Source organism: Vidua macroura, chromosome 4 (genome assembly GCF_024509145.1).
Source record: "Vidua macroura isolate BioBank_ID:100142 chromosome 4, ASM2450914v1, whole genome shotgun sequence".
Classification (NCBI taxonomy): Eukaryota; Metazoa; Chordata; class Aves; order Passeriformes; family Viduidae; genus Vidua; species Vidua macroura.
Genome location: NC_071574.1, coordinates 64,819,742 through 64,841,531, shown reverse-complemented (window position 1 = coordinate 64,841,531; position 21,790 = coordinate 64,819,742). Strand labels below are relative to the sequence as shown.

Here is a 21,790-nt window from a genome sequence, read left to right as displayed (position 1 = left end):
TATGTGCTGGATCTCCCTTTTCACATGCCCAGTGACTCTTTCAGGAAACTCCAGCAGATTTGCTTGTGAGACGTAAGTCTTCTTTCTAAGAACAATGCTGACTCCTTCATATCACATTATTGCCTCTCCTAATTGTTTTACTACACTCTTATTAATTCACTCTGATCCAGATGCCACGCCTGTAGAACCCTGACTTTTGGAACAATTAAAGAGAAATCACAGACACATTTATTGCCTTTCTCTTCTCAGAAAAAAAACCCGCTGCTTTTAAGCCAAAGGTTAAACACTGCAGTTTGACTATATTACCTTGGAACTCCTGGGAAAGGACATGAAAGGGTCTTGCATGGGAACTTCCCTGTCTTAGAGAAGTAAGATATTTATTCAGCTTTTCTGTAATGCTGTCATACGATCTTATCTTCTCTGAGGCTAACTTTAAACTTCAAGCACATATTGACTCTACTGATTCCCTGGTTTGCTTTCTGTACTTGATGCATTTGGAAAAGGATTTACTATCAATTTCTATACTTCTTGCAAGTTGCTTTTAAACAACAGTGCTGGTATATCTTACTTTGCTTTTAAGCTTTTAAAATTCATTATTATGTATGTATTTGCATACCCATTGGGTTTTAAAGGACACAGTGATAGATCCCACATTCTTGCAGGATGTGAAATATCTGCTCAGGTTTGCTCAGTTCAAAAGGAGGATTGCAGTGAGGATGTCTGCCAGGAAAATGCTAAAAGCAGTGTTAAAGAGAGTTAAAGTCTTCATGTTAGCAAGTGTTAAAAGGTAATTGTGGGAGCAACAGGGCAAACATAGCCCACATATGAAGAAGGATTTGAGAAAGGGCGTGAGGATATCATTAAGCTCAAAGGGCAGGACGAGGGTTATTCAGTGTCCTGTTGTTAGGAAGCAAAGCTGGAAACTGCCTGATTTCTATGGCAGTACTTGCCACCCACACCAGCAGCTTCAGCTCCCTCCACCAGGCAGAAGTCTGCCGGAGCTCCACGCTTCCTCACACTAGAAAGGTTTTGGTGCTGCTGCAGCCTTCAACCCTGGGATGCTGCTCCTTTTTTTGTGCCCAAAATAAAGCCTGCTCCTGAGACATGTCTGCTTTCATGTTCTTCTAATGATGATTTCATACCTAAATCCTCCTACATGGTACTGAAACCTGTTGCAACCAAGCTTGCTGGTGTTCTTGCCTTCATAAGCATGTCTGCAGCTGGAGAGCTGTGAAAGGCTGTATTGATAGCTGGATATTATGTCTTGCCCCTCACTCTTCTTGGTGTGAGCCATTGTAAAAAGGCTGTAGTTATGTGAGTAGTAGTTTCCTTCTGGAAACTTTGCAACCATGTAAGTTATATCGCTTTGACAAGATGAAAATGTTGTTAGTCACTAGCAGCAGACTGGAATTGTTCTGATGATTTCCGTTACCGTGCAGTTTGCTGCAACAGACTGGAAGGAGTAGGAGGAGATCACAGCACACAGCACTCAAATCATGAGTTGTATGTTGCAGCTTTAGCAGTGGGTTATTTGGGATTCTCTGCCCCTGCAGCTGAGGCGATCTTTTGTATGCTCAGTTTCAAAAGTGAAAAAAAACAGCACTTTACCTTGAGATGTGTTTCACTACCTCTAAAAATTTGGTGTTTACTGTCATTCTAATTATATGTTTCATATGAAACTAGTTACATTCTGGATTTTAAGGAAATATTCCTTTGGAACTTATAATGGAAACTGATGTTTCTCACTGGGCTTGCCAGAGCACAGGTTAGCAGATGAGGTCATCTGGGAAAAGTTGATACTTTCTGCTAACAAGGCCAGGCAAGTAAAGGAAAATGCATTCTTCTAGTCTCAACAATGGCCTTCTCCTCACTTAATAAGTATAATCATAAGGATTGAAAATCCCAGCTATCCACAGTGTGGTTATTCCCTCTGAAAACAAGGTAGGTGACAGATTACTTTCTTGGAATTTTTATGAAACCCTGTTTTCCAAATACTGTTCATGTTCTTTCTAGATATTTCATGGAACTGGAAAACACGTTAGTCAAATGGACATCCCTGAGTTTCCCATTACAGATCTCAGTAGTGTAGATGCCAAACCCAAATTGTAGCTGCTTCCACACAAGCACACTGAGAGCCAGGCAGGAGAGAGTGTTGTTTGCTGTAGAGGGGAGTGATACAATCTGCTTGCAAATGCAGCACAGCAAAAAAGAAATGGAATAATCTGTGATGCCAGTGACAGTAACAACCACAGACAGATCACTTTACCCTTGTCCTGCACATCAGCAATGCTGTAATACTGAAGACAAGGAGGGATATACAAGCTGTCAGCCAAATATGTTGGAGAATTATTAGTGAGTTTATTTCCTTAAAGCTTCAGCTGGAAAGCGTGACAGAAATAAGCAAAATGCCTTCATGAAGCCTTGCTTTTTCTGGCATGCTTCCTCTATCCATAATGGATTGTTCTGTCTCTACAGGGATACAGTTGGGCTCTGGAATTGGTTATGTAACAAATTAATTGCAGTATTTGTCAGCATTAAAAAACAACAACAAAAAAAGCCAAGAAGGAAGTTGTATTTCTACCAAAGTTTTGGTAAAAGTCCTATAAACACAACAGAATACTGCTAATGAAAACATTTGCTCTTTTTCACATCTCTTTATCTTTGGAATTTAAATGTTTTTCAAGTTTCTCTGGCAATTCTAGTGAACAAACAAAGAAAAATACCCTCTTTGTACCTAAATATATTGTCATTTTAATGCATGCCTGTTGAGGAGAAGATCAGAATCCTTTTACCTCTTGGAGCAAGGAAGAAGCATGCCATTATTGATGTGTGCTGTTCTGTTACTGAGAGGCCCCATTAGGGCCCCTTGATAGTGTCTCTGGAGCCAGACTTGTCTGCATTCCCATAGGGAAGCAGCTAAAAGAAAGAGCAGCAAGTAAGCATCCAAAATGAGCACAATTCTGGGGTAAACAACAAAATGAGAAATGCCTGAGCATATTTAAAGGCTTAGGTGTGCTGTATATTCAAACAGGTAACCCAGTCCTGAATCTCACAGTCAGGACTCCAGCTTTTAATCTGTCACTTCTGTATTTCTGTAGTTATATCATTCTCTGATGCTTTTCAAGCACAGTAAAAGTATCTGAAATTTGACACAAATGCTTTCATTCCTTGAGGCTGAGCATGTTTTTTGTGCTCTTTTTTTTTTTTTTTTTTTTTTTTTTTTTTTGTAGGGTAATTGTCAGAATACAAATAACCAAAATAAAAATCCCCAAGCAGCCCATTCTTATTCCCACCCCCAGGTTTGCACTTTGGATGGTCCTGATTTGGTGCAGACAGCTTACACTGGGCTCCTTATGATTCCTTGTGCCACATGACTGAATAAAAAGCAAGGAAAGAAACTTTCCTGGTGCAGCTGGAGCTCAAAGTGTGTAGTGAGCCATCACAAGGGGGAAATCAGGTATAAGCAGAGATTGTGCAAGAAACAAAAAGACTGATGGCCAGAGGCAAACTGTGTCTCAAGGCCAGGAAGTGAGACTTGCCAAGTGTCAGCTAAATTAGACATGGGAAGGCAATTATAACAAATAAACCAAGGCTTTGCAAGCATGTTAAAAAAAAAAAAAAGAGAACCAGGAAGGAGGAAGCAAAGCCACAAGGCATTGAGGGACAGTGTCTTTCTCAGAATTCTAGGTGTGCTGGGTAATGAACCCACAAATAAATATTTTCATAAGTCTGTTAGATTTGGAGTCTAGTAGCTAAAAATTACATCCTATTTTTCATAATGAGGGCTATGCAAATTCTGTATTCTGGAAGAACAGAGGTGAAAGCAGTATCACAACTACAGTCCCTTCAATCTGATTTGCCATATGCAAATTTAAAGAAAAAAAGACTATGAAGATGTAGAGAAAAATGAGATAAACCAGATTTTTTCCCCCGTAGTAGACCATGTCAGGCTAACCTGACCATTCTCTTTGATAAGATCATTATAGTTTATATTTACTGATAAAATTAAGTTGGAATGTTTCCTTACAACAGCAGATTATTGCAATTCAAAATAATTGGATGGTTTCAATGACCACCAAACGTGGCAGAGTTCAAGAAGCATTCAAACAATGCTCTCAAGCACATGGTGTGATTTTGGGGGTATTCCTGTGCAGAGCCAGGAGTTGGACTCCATGATTCTTGTCTGGGTCCCTTCCAACTCAGGATATTCTATGATTCCATAATTCCTAGAGTATGTATTGTGTGAGCTGATAAAAGCTTCATATTCAAGTAATGAGTTAATTAGTTTGAGACAATTGAGAAAGAGCAAACTCATAAAATAACTATGATTTCCTGATTTTACACAAGTATGATCCTAAAAAGTGCTGGGCACAGCCTTTCCAGGAGGAAGGAGCAAGCCTCCAAGTCCTCCCAGCTTTTCCAGGAGGAAGGAGCAAGCCTCCAAGTCCTCCCAGCTGGATCACTGCATGGAAATTAGGTCACACAGAAAGCTTAGCTTTTTCAGAAGCAAAATTCAACTCAGAAGAGAGATGGAGAAGGGCCTGCTACCCTGTAACACAGTTTGTATCAGGGTTAGGCTTTGCTTTGTGGGTGGGGAATACTTTCCTTGAGGAGGACCAAGTGTGCCTTTCCAACATGTTTGGCAGCCCACTCGCTAACACGCTCTGCTCTCCAGTAATAACACACAGAGTCATTTTAATCACGGGCTGTACCCTATAAAATGAAATCACAGGGCATATTCAGCCAACAAAGTGAAGGTTCCCCACACCTGCTTCAGCTTAATGCACTAATCTGCCTTCTCTGGAGACAGAAAGTTCTGGGTTTAGTCAGGCAGGAAAAGAAATGCTATAATTTCCACCAACAGTCAGGATGTTCTGACACAGCACTCACACCAAAATCGGTGGAAGAGTTACATTCAAACAGCTTTCCTGGTTGTGGTCTTCCTATGGGAATTGTGTTACCCAGCCTGCCCATGGCTGTACACAGCTCTCAGTCTTTGTGCAACAGAAACCTGAGGCTGCTGTTGGCTGCAACTGCGAGAAAGGTTAAGAAACTTCGTTTTCCTTAGGCTCTGCCAGCTCAATGCCTTCTTCATACTCAGAAATGATCTGTTTACATAGAGGCTCCTTCACATCCAATAGCAGGTGTTAACAGCACTGTGTTTATTTTACAAATCAATCAAAAGTCATCACCAAACCCCATTTCCAGCTTTAGGCAGTCTCTGTTGTACTTTAAACATGAGGATTTTCATTTCACAGACCAAGACCCCTCTCTATTGTATTCAGAAGAGAGATTCTCTTTGCTACTTCATACTATAAAGTTCTGTGGATGACAAAGAGAAATACTAATAAATAGCATTGACAGGAAATATTGCACCACCACCTTATTTTCTGACCACAGAAACTACTCTGGTACCACCATAAAGGTCAAAATCTTTAAAACTAGGTTGAAGTATAAGCTGTGTAATTATCAAGGAAATCTGCTGCTTTTTATTCAAACAAGCCTCAGTATGATACACAGATCAATGTTTTAGTAATACTGCTTTATTGAGTGCTCTCTTTTCAGTTACATTCTTGTTAACAAAAGTAAATGGAGTTTAAACTGATCACTTTGTACCTCTCAGAATAGTAATTATTGAATAGTAATAAGTTTTACAAAATAGTAATAATTTTTACAAGACAAAAACCACATTTTAAGTTGCTGAACATTTAAAAATAGGTTTTTCATATTGTTTCTTATTTTGCTTCTGCATACTTTTAAATGTAATTTTGATTTTTCACACCTCTGCTCATATCACAGAATAAGCTGAGTTGGAAGGGACCCACAAGAATCATTGAGTCCAGCTCCTGGCCCTGCACAGGACCATCCCCACGGGTCACACCATGGGTTCCAGAGCATTGTTCAAATGCTTCTTGAACTCTGTCAGGCTTGACACTGTGACCACTTCTCTAGAGAGCCTGTTCCACTGACCAACCAACCCCTGGGTGAAGAACCTTTTTCTAATATCTAACATAAACTTCCCCTGACTTTAAATGGTTTTAATTTTTGTGACTAAAAACCGCATAAAAAACCAACTCCCAAACCCTTCTTTTTTTACCTACAACACCTTCTGTACCGCCTTCAAACATCTGGGAAGTAATAAAAGGCAAATGGAAAAACAAACTAAAGGCCAATAAAATTTAAAATCTTGAATGAAATAGAAGTATATCTTAAATTAACATTCAACATGTGAGAACGAAGCAAACTTCATCTTATCACATTTTAAATATCACCTTTTAGAAAACTTAAAAATACCTTTCCAACCGTGGAACATCTTTTGGCAGTAGGGGTAGGCTGCAGTGGGGTCTAAGTGGCACGGATGCGGGAAGACGTGGATAAAATGCGAGCTGAGAGCAGAGGCAAGGCGAGCTCTGTGTGCGGCCAGCCGGGAGCCAGCACGGCTCGGGCGGCCCCCGGCCGGTCCGGACCCGGCTGCCTCTGCAGTGCCCTGGGGCAAGGGGCCGGGCACTGAGGCACGGAGAGCCCGCCTGTGCCCGTGCAGTGTGCCAGAGCTGGGGCAGGGTGCACGGCTTCCCCACGGACACAGGACACACGGGACAGTGCTGCATGGGGTTCCCGATGGACACAGGACACACGGGACAGTGCTGCATGGGGTTCCCGATGGACACAGGACACACGGGACAGTGCCTGCATGGGGTTCCCGATGGACACAGGACACACGGGACAGTGCCTGCATGGGGTTCCTCATGGACACAGGACACACGGGACAGTGCTGCATGGGGTTCCCGATGGACACAGGACACACGGGACAGTGCCTGCATGGGGTTCCCGATGGACACAGGACACACGGGACAGTGCCTGCATGGGGTTCCTCATGGACACAGGACACACGGGACAGTGCTGCATGGGGTTCCCGATGGACACAGGACACACGGGACAGTGCCTGCATGGGGTTCCCGATGGACACAGGACACACGGGACAGTGCCTGCATGGGGTTCCTCATGGACACAGGACACACGGGACAGTGCCTGCATGGGGTTCCTCATGGACACAGGACACACGGGACAGTGCCTGCATGGGGTTCCTCATGGACACAGGACACACGGGACAATGCCTGCATGGGGTTCCCCACGGACACAGGACACACGGGACAGTGCCTGCATGGGGTTCCCCACGGACACAGGACACTCGCATAGGAATGTCACCGTTTGTAGCTATGCTACAACCTCCTTTCTCCCCGCCCCTGGTGACTTCCAGGCAGGCACCTGTGTCAGAGCCTGCTGCCAGTCAGAAAAAAGCCGCTCCCCAGGTCACGTCCTCTGGGGCTGCACCTTCAGGAGGTGGTGGAGTCACGGTCTCCGAGGTGTTTACGGGAACACTACGCGGCACTCAGTGCCATGGTCTGGTTGACATGGTGGCGTTCGGCCATAGGTTTGAGTGGACGATCTGGATTCAGTGATGCTGTGCCAGGTGCGGACAGACCCCAGCAGTGGCCGGCGGCAGCGCTCAGCACACGCAGCCCTGGCGGAGCCGAGCGGAGGCTGGGCTGGGGCCGGACCCCGCAGAGCCCGGCTGCCCTTCCGGCAGCCCCGGGAGGGGCGGCGCTCCCGCCCCGCCGGCAGCTCCCGGCGGCGGCTCCCACGGGCGGCTCCGGCGGGGCGGGAGCGGGGGGCGGGAGCGGAGGCTGGGCCGGCCCCGGCAGGTGAAGGAAGGGGCGGGCGCGGGGCGCGCTGACCGCACGGGGATGAGCGGCCGGCGTGGCGGCGGCGGCTGCCCGCGGAGCTGAGCCGGGCTGCGGCGGAGCTGAGCCCCCGTCCCGGCGGGGGCGGGACGGGCTCCCCCGTGCCCGCGTCTCCCGGCCCTCTTCCCGCCGCGGCGCTGCTGGAGGGCGCCGGGAAACTCCTCGGGTGAGTCACGGGAGCCCCGTGCCGGGCGGGGAAAGCCGCGGGGCTGGCGGCCCCCGGAGCGGCCGCCCGGGTTCCCTGGGGAAGCTGCGGTTCCCGCGGCTCTGGGGGAATCAGCGGGAAGGCGCCTCGTGTCTCCTGCTCCATGGGTTGACTGACGCCTTCAGTTCGGTGCCGCTTGGCTCACCTGCAGGTGGGAGGTGGGATGGAGTAAGTAAAGTCATCGGTGTGAGTCCGCTCGTGGGGAAAGGAAAGGCTCGTCTGGGGGCAGAGAAAGGGTGTAGTTGTTTTCCTTTGGAAAGGGAAGAATGAAAGAGCTGTATTGCCCACTTGTGTTGAGCTGTGGCTTTGGTGTTGAGTTGGGAGCATCAGGATTAATTTCCTAGCATGTTTCCAGTGATAATATATATATGTTAAAGGATGAGGCAAGACTTTTTAGAGTTGAAACATAGGTACAAATGCATTGTGCAGCATTTTCTTTAGTGTTACTATCTACTTTAATCTTGGATGCCCCCTCTTTACTGGGGTTGCGTCTGTCACTTCAGTCTAGGTATGAAGTTTGTGTCTATCTGCAGGTGTAAGTGCTCTGCCTCTGGGAGCAGTAGAGAGTGAGGACACCTGGCATGTGCTTATTTAATTTGTCAGCTTTTATCCTCAGTGCAAACTGGATACTGCTATCCCAAGTGAATTAAGATAGTGGATAAATATTTCCCTTCCTACAGGGAAGGCCTGTCTGCTAAGACCAGTTTCTGGAGTCTTGATGCTGACAAAGTACAGGTCAGTAGTGGGACTGAACCAGCCTCGTGCTGTGTCTAAATTCATCAGTACAGGTGCAGTAGTTCCTGAGTGCATGTCACAGTCTCCTGCTGATCTGTGCTTGGTCTGGCTGTGCATTGAAGTTTCCTCTTGGAAATTAGTTGCATTAAGCTGGTATGTTTCTTACTACAAGAAGCAATTTTCCACTTTTTCTCTGCTCTAAGGTTTAGTGTGTCACAGTTTATGAATTAAATTTAGATCTGAATAATTATACACCTCTTCTGTTTATTTTTGCTTGAATTTGTACAGGAAATATAGGGCTGAAGTCTCTGTTGTTAATTTCCTTCATGCATCTCTTTCACGCTTTAGACAAAAGCAGAATTAACTTGCTATTTTTCTTCTAGGCATAACACATTTCTTTCCCTTCCTGTTGCAGTATTTTACAGCCATTTGCTGTTGCAGGAGAGCTGATTAACAGATACCCCTTGCCAATATTCCATTACTGAGGAATCAGTACTGGGTCAGCTTAGTGGTGGGTTAAATACTGCTTCCTGTTTGTAATTTTCTTGGTTTAAAATCTCTTGGCTTTCCATAAACTTTTCCACAAAGCATGACAGCTTCATGCTAAAAGGTCCAGAAAATAAAGAGCTTTTTAGAAAAATGTTATAAAGGAGGAACATGCATACATGACAGTTCTGGAAAGCGTTAAAGGGTTTGAAGTTATCAAAGCAGTAAGAAGGAATACACCAAGATAAGTTCCTGCAGAAACCTCAGGCAGGGTTGAATGAGAATTCCTGTGTTTGAGGCCAATCTGACCAGCTGACTCTGAATCTGTAAACTCCTGCAGGCAGATGAACACCTTGTACTTTGAAGGCCAGATTTCCAACCTAATATTGTTGCTAAAAAATTTAGCTTGCCTACAAAAAATGCAAAATAGGGGGCATGAAAAGTCTTCTTGTGCAATTTCTTAAATGGATGTGAAGCAGTCTCCTTTGACCGAAAACCAGACATGGCAGCCACTTTGGTAATGAGTGCTAAGTAGAAATGGAAATGCCTTAAGAAGTGTTAACTTCTTTACAGCACCGAAGCACAAACGTGGATGACCAAAAGGCACATACATATTTGTCATTTTACCTGTAGGAAAAGTGCCTCTGACACTCAAACCTGGCAGTTGCAGTGTTACTCTTTGCCCCACAGCCCTTAGGTCGTTGGTGCATTTATTGCTCTGCATTACAAGACTGCAGGAATAGAGAGGTGTGTGTTTAACCTGACAACATTGATTTTGTGTGGGTGCATCCTCCAGCCTGTTTGGCATGAGATGTTAGACAATGGGTAGATGTTAGACTATCCAACAGCTTCATAAGTTGTTTGGAATGTGCAGCATTGTGCAAGCATTGTGTCCATTAATTGTTTCTGGCTTAAGCCCTGATCTTAAAAGTACTTGCAGATGTAAGTAACTCTACTATTTGTCAACTTTTAGTTTGTGTTACTGAAGGATCAGGATCTTGGCTTGTTTATACTTCTACTGGACCGTGCAGGAATGCTCATAGAAGCTCAGACTCGCAGTAGCATTGATTAATAGCTCTGTAAGGAATGGTGAGGACTCCTGACAGCTACCAGGCAGCAGCCAGGATAAATTGGTTTTGTTTAGATTTAAAAATATTAGTTGATACAATGATTCTTCCATTATGTGTTTTGTCTTCTAATAGGGATTTTTTTATGGAAGGGAGAAAAGAACCTCTTTGATGTTTATTCCCCTTTTGTGTAACTAAGCATTCTTCTGGCCTTTTTTTTAAGGTAAACTTACTCCATGAAGGCATTTCCTCATAACATTTTTTTCACGATTGCCTTGGAACAGTGCAGTGTACTGTGGTGGAACAGTGTTGGGAAGGGAGTTTGAGAGTGCAGAAATCAGGGGGATTTAAGGCAGCCTCAAAGGTAATCTGAGGCTGACTCATTTCTGTAAATACAGTACTAAAGGAAATGTGTATTTCTTACACTTATCACATGTACATATGTCACTGTCTGTTCCTCCAAAATTTATGAGCCATTGCTAAGTCTTGTTAATCAACACCCCTCTCCTCCTATCAACACTGCTTGCTTTATGCTGGAATGACTAAATGAGCTATGCCTTTTGTGATATGTTGAGGGGAGAATTGAAGGCCCTGAAGTTTTGATCAGCATAACTGCACTGGGTGTGGTTGTTAACTTTAGGAATTATTTATCATGGTTTATATTACAAGCATATGTATCTCTGGTTTGCTTGCTTCAGATGACTAGACTGGAGCACATAGCAGAATTTCTCTGCACTATGCTTTTTAAGAGCAATATAGTGTCTGCAGTATTTCTCAAAGATCTGTTTGAAGGTTTTTTCAATCTTGTCTCCTGTCCATATGCTTTTATGTTGAATTTCTTAATTTTTCCTTACAAAGGGAATTGAGGAGTCTGCATTGCATCTCACACATGCAGGAATTTGAAAACTATTTTTCTTGAGATAAGGGATTAATTTTAAGCAAGGCAATAGTTATGGGAGAATGTAGGGACATGAATTCCTATGGAAACAAACCTAAATGTTGTTCTCCCCCTATTGCAGCATACCAGCATAACTGAAATAATCTATTTATTTTGTTTGTGTGCCAGCTCATTTCCTATAATGACTGAGTTCTTATCTCTTCCAAGGTGGTTTTATTGCAGTAGTTATGCATATCTGAATATCTTTGGCAAAAAGATACTTCAGGATGATGTACAGTGCAGAGAAAGAATTCTAATCACCCAGAAATCAATCCTTGGCAATACTTATGGCTTCAGCTCCTGCAGACTGTGATTTTAGGAGCAGAGAAGGGAACAGCTTCCATGACTATTGAGAGGATTCCTCTTGTGGCTTTTGCTGTAGTCACGGGCTGGTTTAACCAGGCTAATTCAGGAACACCTAATGTGTAGCTAGGGCTCTCTCTGAAGTACTTCTGACAAATCTTAACTTCATGGAAAGTAGACATTTTGGATCTGTCTCCTAAAACAGCTGTAAAGAACTGAGCTAGATAGATGGTGTGAAATAGATAAGTGTGGCTAAATTTAGGAATAGCTGCTTGCTGAATTTTGTTGCTGGATTAACTTTCATGTCTGTAGTTGCCCTGGGGTAGGGAAAGCACACCTTTGCTTCCTTACAATCTTTTCTTTCTGGAAAAGCCACAGGTAAAACTTCAAGTAGTCCAGGGAGTGCTTGTTTTCATCCTCTTAATGTTTGAAAATTCTCACTGTTCAGCTGGTTATTGTTAAAGCTTTCTGGATTTTTATTGTTTTTATGCTAAGTTATGACATCAACTGACAAACCGTACATCATTAATCATGTATGATCAGAATCACTTCAATCCTAATGGAACAGTAGGTACACTTGAATCGTTAGATCTGTTCTCTCTTCTAGAAAATGCATATGTCTCTAATTCCAACCCAGCTCTTCTAGTGTTAATTTGGCAAAGAGGAAACTTCCCAATTCAAACTGACTTTATATCCTTACATTTTTAAAAGATAAACACTTTGCTCTTAGTTAAACTTTGCTCTACCACTCTTCTGTAGCTTAGAAAAACACAAAATTTGTTTTGGTCATGGTAAACCACTTTCTTGGATATCTTAGGGCAGGAATACAGGAGTTTGGGGTTCTTTTCTTTGTACTTTGACTGACTGATTTATGTAGGTGGTGCTAATATATGTGGTAGTGTGTAAGCACTTAAGGACTTTGTTAATTCCTGATTATTCCTCATTACTCAAAGTGGATTTAGGTGCCTACAGAGACTTTCACTCTCTTATTAAGCATTTAGAAAAATTAGTACCTACACATACATTCAAGATCACTTCAGGAAAACTATAGAGTGCTCCATGTAAACAGATTATGGCTTTTGTTGCTTGATGTAGTAGACATTACAACTAAACTTTGTTGATTTGTATAATATCTTGTGCATGCACAAAGGACTTGTGTAAAACTCTTTGATATCCTTGATTGTTTCAGTGCAGGGACTATATTGCAATCCCCAAATAGGAAAATTATTGAACATGTTTAACCAAGACTCTTATTTTGTTATCCCTTCAGCTTTGCTAAATAAATGAGTGCTAGGAGAAAGTCAGATTTATGCCTTTAATCATGAACTCACCTGTAAGGACTCTTCAAACAAGAAATCTTTCATGCCAGATGTTTTCCTCCAAATATGAAAATGGAATTTCTATTGGAGCTTATATGGGAGCAACAACTGAGTGAAGTATCAGTCTTCACTTTTTAAAAAATCTGGTAGCTATGCTGAGTACTATTTAACTTCTTTTGGAGAGTACAAAACCCCTGAAATTTTAGAATTTCTGTTGTTGCTGGCAGAAGCACTGCACAAATATGCAAAGGTCATGAATGAGGTCCCTAGGAAGAAGACAATGTCTGTATTTTAAGCAAGCATTTATTATTCTTTTTCATCCCATGTGCCTGTACTGTATATTTAAGCATTTCTTCTAATGGGAAGGGTAGCATGCACTTTTAAAAAGCCAGAAACTAAAATTCCTCATCATAGTAGCTAGGGCCTTAAAAAGAAGCAGAGAAGAAGCAGTAATATGTACACCAAAAATTTACTTAAATATGCTGTTCTGAGAGTTGGCTGTTAGTATTTTATGTTCCGATTCATCTCCTGTCTTAACTGATTTGTCATTTTTCAGCACCTGGCTTAAGACTGGTTATCAAGCTCCAGTTAAGTGATTAGTCCCAACTTGCTCTAGGAAAACAATCTGCATTTGGAGTTGGAATGATATTCCTCATTTTTGCTTCTGGCAGTACTTGGAAAGAAAGGACTGGAGGCAGTGGCACCAGTGTGCATGTCTGGAACTGTTGCTACCTCAGAGATCTTTCTTTGTCCAAGTGTTGACAAAAGAGAGAGGATGGGAAGTGTGCTGCAAGACTCATCATGAAAGGTGATTTGTGCATAACAGACATGACTAAAGGCAAAAGATTTCTCATTTTGAAGTGTAGCCAAGTAAGCAAGAGGAGAGCAAATTGTAGAAGGAAGTAGGAGAATTTAGTGTCCCTAAGCTTTGTACTTGTACGGTCAAGAAAATAAAACAAAACCATACTGGGTGGTGGAAATAGAGTCTGCTTCAATGGGTTCTCTCTCTTAAAGGACAAGAATGTGCATTTAGATTAGACTTCAGTGCACTGAGCTCCATTGTTACTCAGCGTAAATATACTTTCTTGTTGTTCAGGTTAGCCAGCTGAACTGCATCTTTTGGTGTAATTCTGCTGTTACAGATGGAAATAAGGTCAGCTCTAGTTTATCTGGCAGTATTCCTATTTAGGTGAACCATGAACCTGTGCTGTGCAATTTAATAATTAATTGTTAAACAAAAGCAAAGCTTAATTCTAAATGCTCTTCAACTGAAATGACAGCTTCATCTTTTATTATCATTGAGTTTTTTATTTAAAGATACGCAAAGTGAAAAACAGGAACCCTTGGAGAAGGGAAATCTTACTTAACATGTCAGTTCCCATTTCCATGTTCAGTTCTTCTCCAGACAAATAAGCTTCCTACTCTCCAGCAGAGCTTTACTCTGCTGAAATCAGTCAGTGAGATGACTTTTTCTTTACTCATGCAGCACTTCAGGGCAACATCTCAGATCCTGAAACAGATTTTAATAAGTGTAAAAACATGTTTTACTAATTTTCATTTTTTCATGTAATAACAGCTTAGTAATGAAAAAGGAAGAAGAGAGGTAGAAGTAGAGTGTTGTGAATAACTGGGTCTTGTCTGGTGAAATGTCTTGCAAGACAAAAAAAATAGTGGTTTTGTAGGAAGCTTTGTTTCCTTGTTCTAATTTTAAATTAAGCTACTGTAGTGGTAGACATTAATCATGATTCTGGAAATGGTAGTTTTTACAAATACAGACTTTAAAAAATACTCACAGAATTAGCAGTTAGATTTTAATTTGTGGTTTCTTTCAATATCTTCATGTGAATCTTATTGCAAGTCAAAATCTCTTTGAAATGGTCCTTCATCTCATATTTTATTAGCTTTTACATGATTCTACAAGACTTACCATCCTTCTAACCTCAGCTTGGGTGACTGATAATCTCTCTATTGGTGTATTTGTAAAGCTTGCTAAAACTCTACTATAAAATAAATAGTTCTGGTTTAAATTCCACCTCAAACTCTACCTAGTTCCCCTTAACTTCATCAGAAGTTGCATGCAACCAAGTGCTGAGGTTGATGTTCAAACCAGACCATAATTACCCTTCAGAGCTAGTTCCTGCAACCAAGCAGCAAAGGCTTAAATTATTAGTCTCTAATCTTGTGACAACACTACTAAAAAGAGTAAATCATTACCTTGATGTTGCTTAACAGTAATTCTATTACAACATATCACATAATTGTTTGTTTCTCCTAGACCAAGCTGGAGCTCTGAAGAAACTTCAGTTCAATGCATGACGACTGCAGGGCAGCTATTTCTTCAAGTGGAGCATCTCTTGTCTCAGAGGGCTGTGGTATGGCTGAACACTGGGTTTGCATTACTTGATGTGTAATGTCCCCTAAACCTTTTGCACAGACCTGTAGTCACACTGTTTTCACCAAGCATGTATACTGAAGTCAGCTTCTGGTCTTCCTTATACTGATAAAACTACACCTCAGACACCTAAGCTCGAGTAAGAGCTCCCCATCTTTCTTTCTGTTCTGTTTTGTACCTATTCCTGTTCTGTTTTGTACCTATTAGCTTTTCTGTTAATTATGTAAAGAGAAATTTAGCACAAAGAAACATGGACTGTGAGCCTACAGGTCCTACTGGCAGATGAAAAGCTTATAATTAGCTAATTCAAAACTGATCTGTAAGCTTGACTAATCAAAATAAGGTTCTTTGAACTATGTTTGGGTGAAAAAGTGACCTGACTTGCACAGCTGCTGAGCATCTGCAGCTGTTAATTGCCTTTAATCAGTCAGGTTTAAACATTCAAGGTTTCCACTATAATTTTTCAGTCAGTTAATCAGACTCCACTGTGGTGTCAGGTAGGCATGTTTCCAAAGCACTGTGCATTTTAAGTGAGTGAAGTGGGATTTTTTTATACAGACTTTTGTACATGTTGTGTGGGGAAATGCAATTTCTGCTGTCAAAGTGGGTGTACCGCATACAGGAGCATAGGACAATCAGTCCTCTGCAATCTCTGCTGGGTGTCTAGGCAAGAATCCTTACCTTCAGTATGTAACTGGAGCCTTGCATTAGGACTCATCAGAATGTTAACCAGAAAGGCTTTTCTGAGAAGAAAAAACACCCATTGCAGGAGGGGCACACAAGTCTTGCTATAGGATTAGTAGCTTTCTTCCTCCTAAGAGCTGGAAGTAGAAAGCCACCTTGAAAAAAAAGAATGAGGTTATACAGAACAGAGTTGTCATCCTGGGTTTAGGAGAGCCCAAACAAATAATAAGATGATGCATGGTCTGGCAGAAATGTATTCCACTCCCACCATCCATCAGCTTGTGTGGGTACTCTTACTCAGGAGTAAATTAAGCATGGCAGACTGCTGGGATTGTGCTAGATAAATACTTGCTGTGTGACTGTGCAGTGGGGGAGGGTGGGAAATTTGGAAAGGAAAGAGGAATATTTTAAATGCACTCTCCATGTTTAAGAACATGAAGAGGAGAACGGAGTTGGATAGCCAAACTGTTCTCTAGCCACATAGAGGCAATTACTGTATTTGCGGGAAGCTGTTATGGGAAGAACTCACAGTGAAATTATTTTTTCCTTCAGTACTCAAAGCCTTAGTGAGTCATCTGTCTCCTGCCTTCTTCTCCCCACCTCAAAAAAAAAAACAAAAGGGAAAAGCCCTTATTTCTGTCCCTTGGCAAATGCCACAGCTGTTGTGAAGAGGGTTGTAGTTCAGAATGCCACTGAGCCAAGAGCCTGAAGAGGCCAGTTGAGGCATTGTCAGAGGGATGAATGGATGTGTTCCATCTCACATCTTTTGCTTTGAGGTGCAGATAAGCTTTCTCACAATGATGGAAACAACACTGATAAGATGGAATACCATGTTTGCAAATGTACACAAAAGTGCTAGATGATACCAAAGGGATTAAGTCTGGAAACTGTCTGTCATGTTGGCACAGGGCCTGCTGTGCCTCTGCTGCCAGGCTGTTTCTCCACGGCTGCACAGCATCCCCATTCCTTCAGTGGACACCAGCTGTGTTTGTCCTCCTCCCTGCTGGCTGGTGGCTCCTCTGCTTCGTTCACTGGTCCTAGAGGAATGAGAGGACTGCCAGGAGTAGAAAGATGTGGTGGTGGGAGAGAAAGGTGTCACAGTGCTGCTGATGCCACCTGTGCACTTGCACTCACGGATTTGGCTCCCCAGCAGAATTGGGTTGGCAGGTGGCAAGGGCTTAGTGACAAATCTGTTAATTACAAAAGATGTACTAATTGCTGTTCTAATGAGCTACAGCAGTGTCATGGTATTTAAAAAATTACTTGGTAGTAGGAAGCTCTCTGCTGGGCAATTGAACTGGGAGCTGGGTGTCCTCTTCTGAGTTAGAGGTCTTGTTCCAGGAATGTGTCAATCACTTGATTGACAAGCTTTACTTACTGGGAGAAGGACAAGCAGAAGGGATTTGCAGCAGTGTCTTTGCTGTGAAATCTAGCAAACAGAAGTCTTTTTGATTGAAGCTCTTAGTTTGGCAAATTTACACATTTCCCTTCCTTCCTGGACAGTTCTCTTCCATTTTTAGATAGCAGGAAAAATATTCATTAGATGCTTCTAATTAATCCTTGTTTCTGTGCCTGCACCATTTCTATCTTTCTAGTCAACATACTGAGTAATTTGCCTGCCACATGTTATTCATGCTCTGTAATTTTTGTAGCCCTTAGGAGATAAAGTACATGGCCTTACCAGAATTTTGCTCTAAATGTGCTTGCTGATCTGTGCTAATTGAGAAGGTATGTGGAAGAAACACACCTGACACATGAATCAGGAGTTTGAAGTGTCATTCTTACAGAAAGTAAAGTTGTGAGAAAGCTGTCTCTCCCCACAGTCCTTAGTAGCTGTAGCTATGGCATTGGGCAGAGTTCCTTTCCCTTAGTTTCTTATTGTTGGAATTTTAGGTTTTTGAACAATTCAGAGGTAAAGACCACATCTGAACTTGTCCTGATACTCAGGTGTTAGCCCACATAAAAAGCTAGTATAAACCTGATGTGTTCCTAATAATCCTGTGTTAAGAAGAGAAACTTATCACTATTCACTGTTTAACCCTGGTGACCTACGATCTGATGGGTTTATGTTGCACATTTCAGCAAAATGGTCTAGAAAAAGAGGGTGCTTGTATTGGAATGAAAAGGGTTGATGATAGTGTTCTGTAGGACAGCCAAAATGTCAAATGAATGGCATGTCTTGGGGAATAGATTCCTTGTGATTTCTAACTGAGCAATTTAATCTCCAGCCAAGTGGAATGAAAAATAATAAAGAAAAACAATACAGCATTCCAAAGGAGCAAAGAAAGTGAGCTTTAAAATTCCAAGGTATACAGTAGGTAAGAAGAACTCTTCAACAGTTCTCTTGTCCTTGCTGACTAAAGGATTATTTTTCTACATCCAGTTAAACTGTAACTTGTGTAGTCTTTGCACTTGATCGTACTGTGCCAGCTGCTGGTTCTCGGGTAGACTGCACAGAAGAGCAAGCGACACTGGAGCACTGGCTCTGACACACAATGATTTTGTGATTATATCAATCTTTCCTAATCTGTGATGATGGCCAATTTAGAAATTTTTCATAAAATTCTGTAGACAAAATTTTTTCAAGTATTTAATGGGATAACTGTAATTTGAAGTGTTGGGCTTGTTGGGTTTTGATCTGTTGGAGATGTAGCTGACAAATTGGAAATTAGCTCTGCTGTATCTTGGAAATGTATTTCATTCATGTAGTGTCTTACTATGTAAAAATAAGTGACTAAAATGCATGAAAGATTGCCACATAGTTTCTGGAAGAAGAGGGGGCTTTCTGGACAGAGTGTAATGCTCTTTTAATGCTTTTTGGTACATCTCCAAAGCTGAGAGTTCTTTTTATGGCTGTAACAATTAACAAAATGCAGCTACGCTTTGATAGAGTTATTATGTGCAATTCTTCAGAGGATGTTAAGTGGATCAGTCTGTATGATTTTATATACTAAATAAAATACCACAAATAGCATTAAATATTTTTTAAATGTGCAGAAAGAGTATTTTCCTCCTGTAAAGTTCAGCTTTTATAGATCTTTTATTTTGTGGTAACAGTAATGCCCACAGCTGAATCAATGCGTCTGTGATGTTGTTTGGCTTGGGTCTAGATGAACTGTTTACTATACAAAGATGTCAGGTTTGATTACTTAGGTTGAAACAGGACCAATCCCGTTGACCTAAATTTCTGTATTTCCTTTGTGCAAGTGAAATCCAGCTTCAATTCTTCATTGTGTATAAGAAGTGGTTCGTATTTAGAATGCCTTAAGAATATCTAGGATGTGTAGAGCAGGAAAAGATTCTGTAAATCTTGGAAAAGCTTTTGCTTTTCCAATGTTTATATGCTCCATATAAATTCTGTGTAGAACCAAAACCTGGAAATGAAAGTGTGCTATACCGACTCCTTGGACATAATGGCTGTTAGTTCCAGGCAGTGCATAAACGTAAGATTTTAGAGGTTGTGAAGGAGCCCTTCTGTCATAACCAGGTCATCTCTGTAAAGAGTCTCACTGCACTGTTTTGAAAGAGCTTTTCAAGGAAATGATAAAAAGAATGGTGCACAAAGGCAATGTATTCTTTGTAGCTCATCCTGCCAAGAATAGGACTGCTGACATTCATAAAATACACCATTTATTTAAGAACTGTAGATTTATGTATTTCTGTATGTGTGCATGTTTCGTTTCAGTCTGTAATAAAGAAAAGTTCATTTCAGTGGTGAAAAGTCAGTGAGGCCAGGGATCAGACAAATGACCTTTGGACCGTCTTTGTGACCATGAGAGTGGAAAGAATAGGCAGTGCTGTAAGGTGTTTGAGAAAGGATTTGAAAATAAGCAAGTTGTCTATGATAGGATAGGTTAGTGTGGTGCCCAGAAGCATCTTCAAATTAAAAAAGTAGAGGGAATATTCTTATTAGACTGTAGAGTGGATGTAAAATATTCCAGGTTCCTGCTAGATTCAAATTTTGTCTGTAATAAATTTTAAAGTGTTGATGGGAAGGAAGTGGAAGTATCTTTTAAAATGAGTGTTCCCACTTACAAACTCGTTTTTTAGCTCACTTAATGTGACAATAGGAATAGTTGTATGGAGTCAGATCCAAGGAGAGCTTGCAGATGAGTGTAAGAACTTGGCACAGATATAGAATATTCTTCTAGCCTAAGAATTTGCACCTCAGGGGCTTATTGGAATAATTTTGAAGTGGCAGAGACTGATGTCTTGGAATCTGATCTCACTGTGCACTAAGTGAGATGTGTTACAGTGCTTTTTTCTTTTTTTCTTCTCTGTTTTCCTTCTCTGAAATATTACTGATTACCAATCTAGGAAAAGTTGTGATTCACATGTGCAGTGCCATTGCATCCATTCCCATTATATGTAGTGTTCTGAAGTCCTTTCTTCAGAAGGAAGAAGTTATACTCTTATAAACACCTTTATAAGGCTTGTGTCTTGACATACAGGACAGCTCAGGAAAGGAGCTGATTTGAGAAGAGCTACATGACATCCAGGTCAGATGGAAGTAAGAATCTAGAATTTGCGTTTTAGATCCTTGCCTTTGGTCTATCTTACTGTCAGGAGTTTGTTATTTTCATAATATTATGCTGGGGGTTTGTACCTTTTTGGAAGCCTTGCTGCAAACTTCTGGCACCGTGGCAGTAATATGTTTGAATAGGCAAACTGGTTTGTGGTGTAAAATATGACTGTTGTTGTTCATGTCTTATGAAGTATTGCATATGAATGTCTTCTGTGCTTGAAAATAGCCCTGTGTGAGCTCACTTTTGAGTGCATTTCTACAGCTCTGGAGACTTGAGTCAATATCAGGCTAATCCTTGCTGTTGGAGTTCATTTAAACAAGCTTTAGGGGGAGTGAATTTCTTTCTTTTTAGTCATCCTTCTGAAGGAAGTAGTGATTTCCATAAAGAAATGATAATAGAAAAGGCTAGTGTCCAAATTTTCTTGTAAAAGAAGCCCATTGGATGAGATTATACATTTTTATGGTTATTTTATGTGATACGAATTGACTGTTCCCTCTCATGTCCTCCAGGTTAAAACTGTTTCTTTACTGCTGTCTTTCTGGAGCAGCTTTGCAGTGTACACTTGTTTTAATTTCAAAAATCTTCACTTAAAATCCCAACTATACATGATGTGGTGTTTATAATTTAATTCATCTTTTGTAGAAAGTAAGCATGAGCTTACAGAGTTTCTTCTTTCTGGTGCTTGTTTAAAAAAACAAAACAAAGCAAAAACCCACCTAAACCCAAAGGTATTATTTACCCAAGTGACAAAATACATGGTAGCCTTAAATTCTGGTTATTGTCAATCATGCCCTTACCTGTTTCAGTCCTTTGATCCAGTGTTTTGTGTGGTGGGAGTGGTAAAATGCTTTACCGCATCCTTTGGAGAAGTTCATATGGTGATTTAAAAGGGAACAGTGACTGGAACACAGAATCCATGTTTCTGGTGCACCTACTTACCTGCATGAGGCTTTGAGCACAAGGAGCTTCAAAGCTGCTGGAGGTGGGGACAGTCCATTAGTAATACAACCCAGTTGGGCCTTCTAATTCTATAAATCACACTTGCATGGTTATTAGCTTATTTGGATATTCTGGTTCATAGTCAGAGTTTCCAAGTCTGAGAACAGCAAACTCTGAGATGCTTCACTGCATAATTATTTAAAACCTGGCACCACCTACTGTGTTGTACTGCAGTATAGTACAGAGTGAGTCTTTGCAGTTACACTGTGTCCTTAAATTGTATCCAAAGTCTCTATACAAGCAAAACAAAAATAGAAAGTCTTTGTTTTGTTTTGTTTTGTTTTTTCAGGGTCTAGCAGAAGTTGAGCTTCCTCTTTGGTGCTGGCTGCAGCCATGTGCTTGAAGAGGTATATTTGCTTAACCATAAGGTTCCTGCAGCCACCAGGAGAGGGAAA

The 21,790-nt window shown here is 41.4% G+C and overlaps 1 protein-coding gene across 2 annotated transcripts in view; it reads left to right on the top strand.

Annotated features, from left to right (window-relative positions):
* The first annotated feature begins 7,819 nt into the window (after nt 1–7,819).
* The window catches only part of SH3BP2 (SH3 domain binding protein 2), a 36,624-nt gene continuing 22,653 nt past the window's right edge, over nt 7,820–21,790 (top strand). The window contains exons 1-2 of one of the 2 annotated variants that reach the window (XM_053975396.1): nt 7,820–7,908; nt 15,070–15,166. The gene's annotated coding sequence lies outside the window, so the exon portion shown is untranslated. The remainder of the gene's footprint in view (nt 7,909–15,069; nt 15,167–21,790) is intronic. The other variant, XM_053975397.1, reaches the window with a different exon arrangement.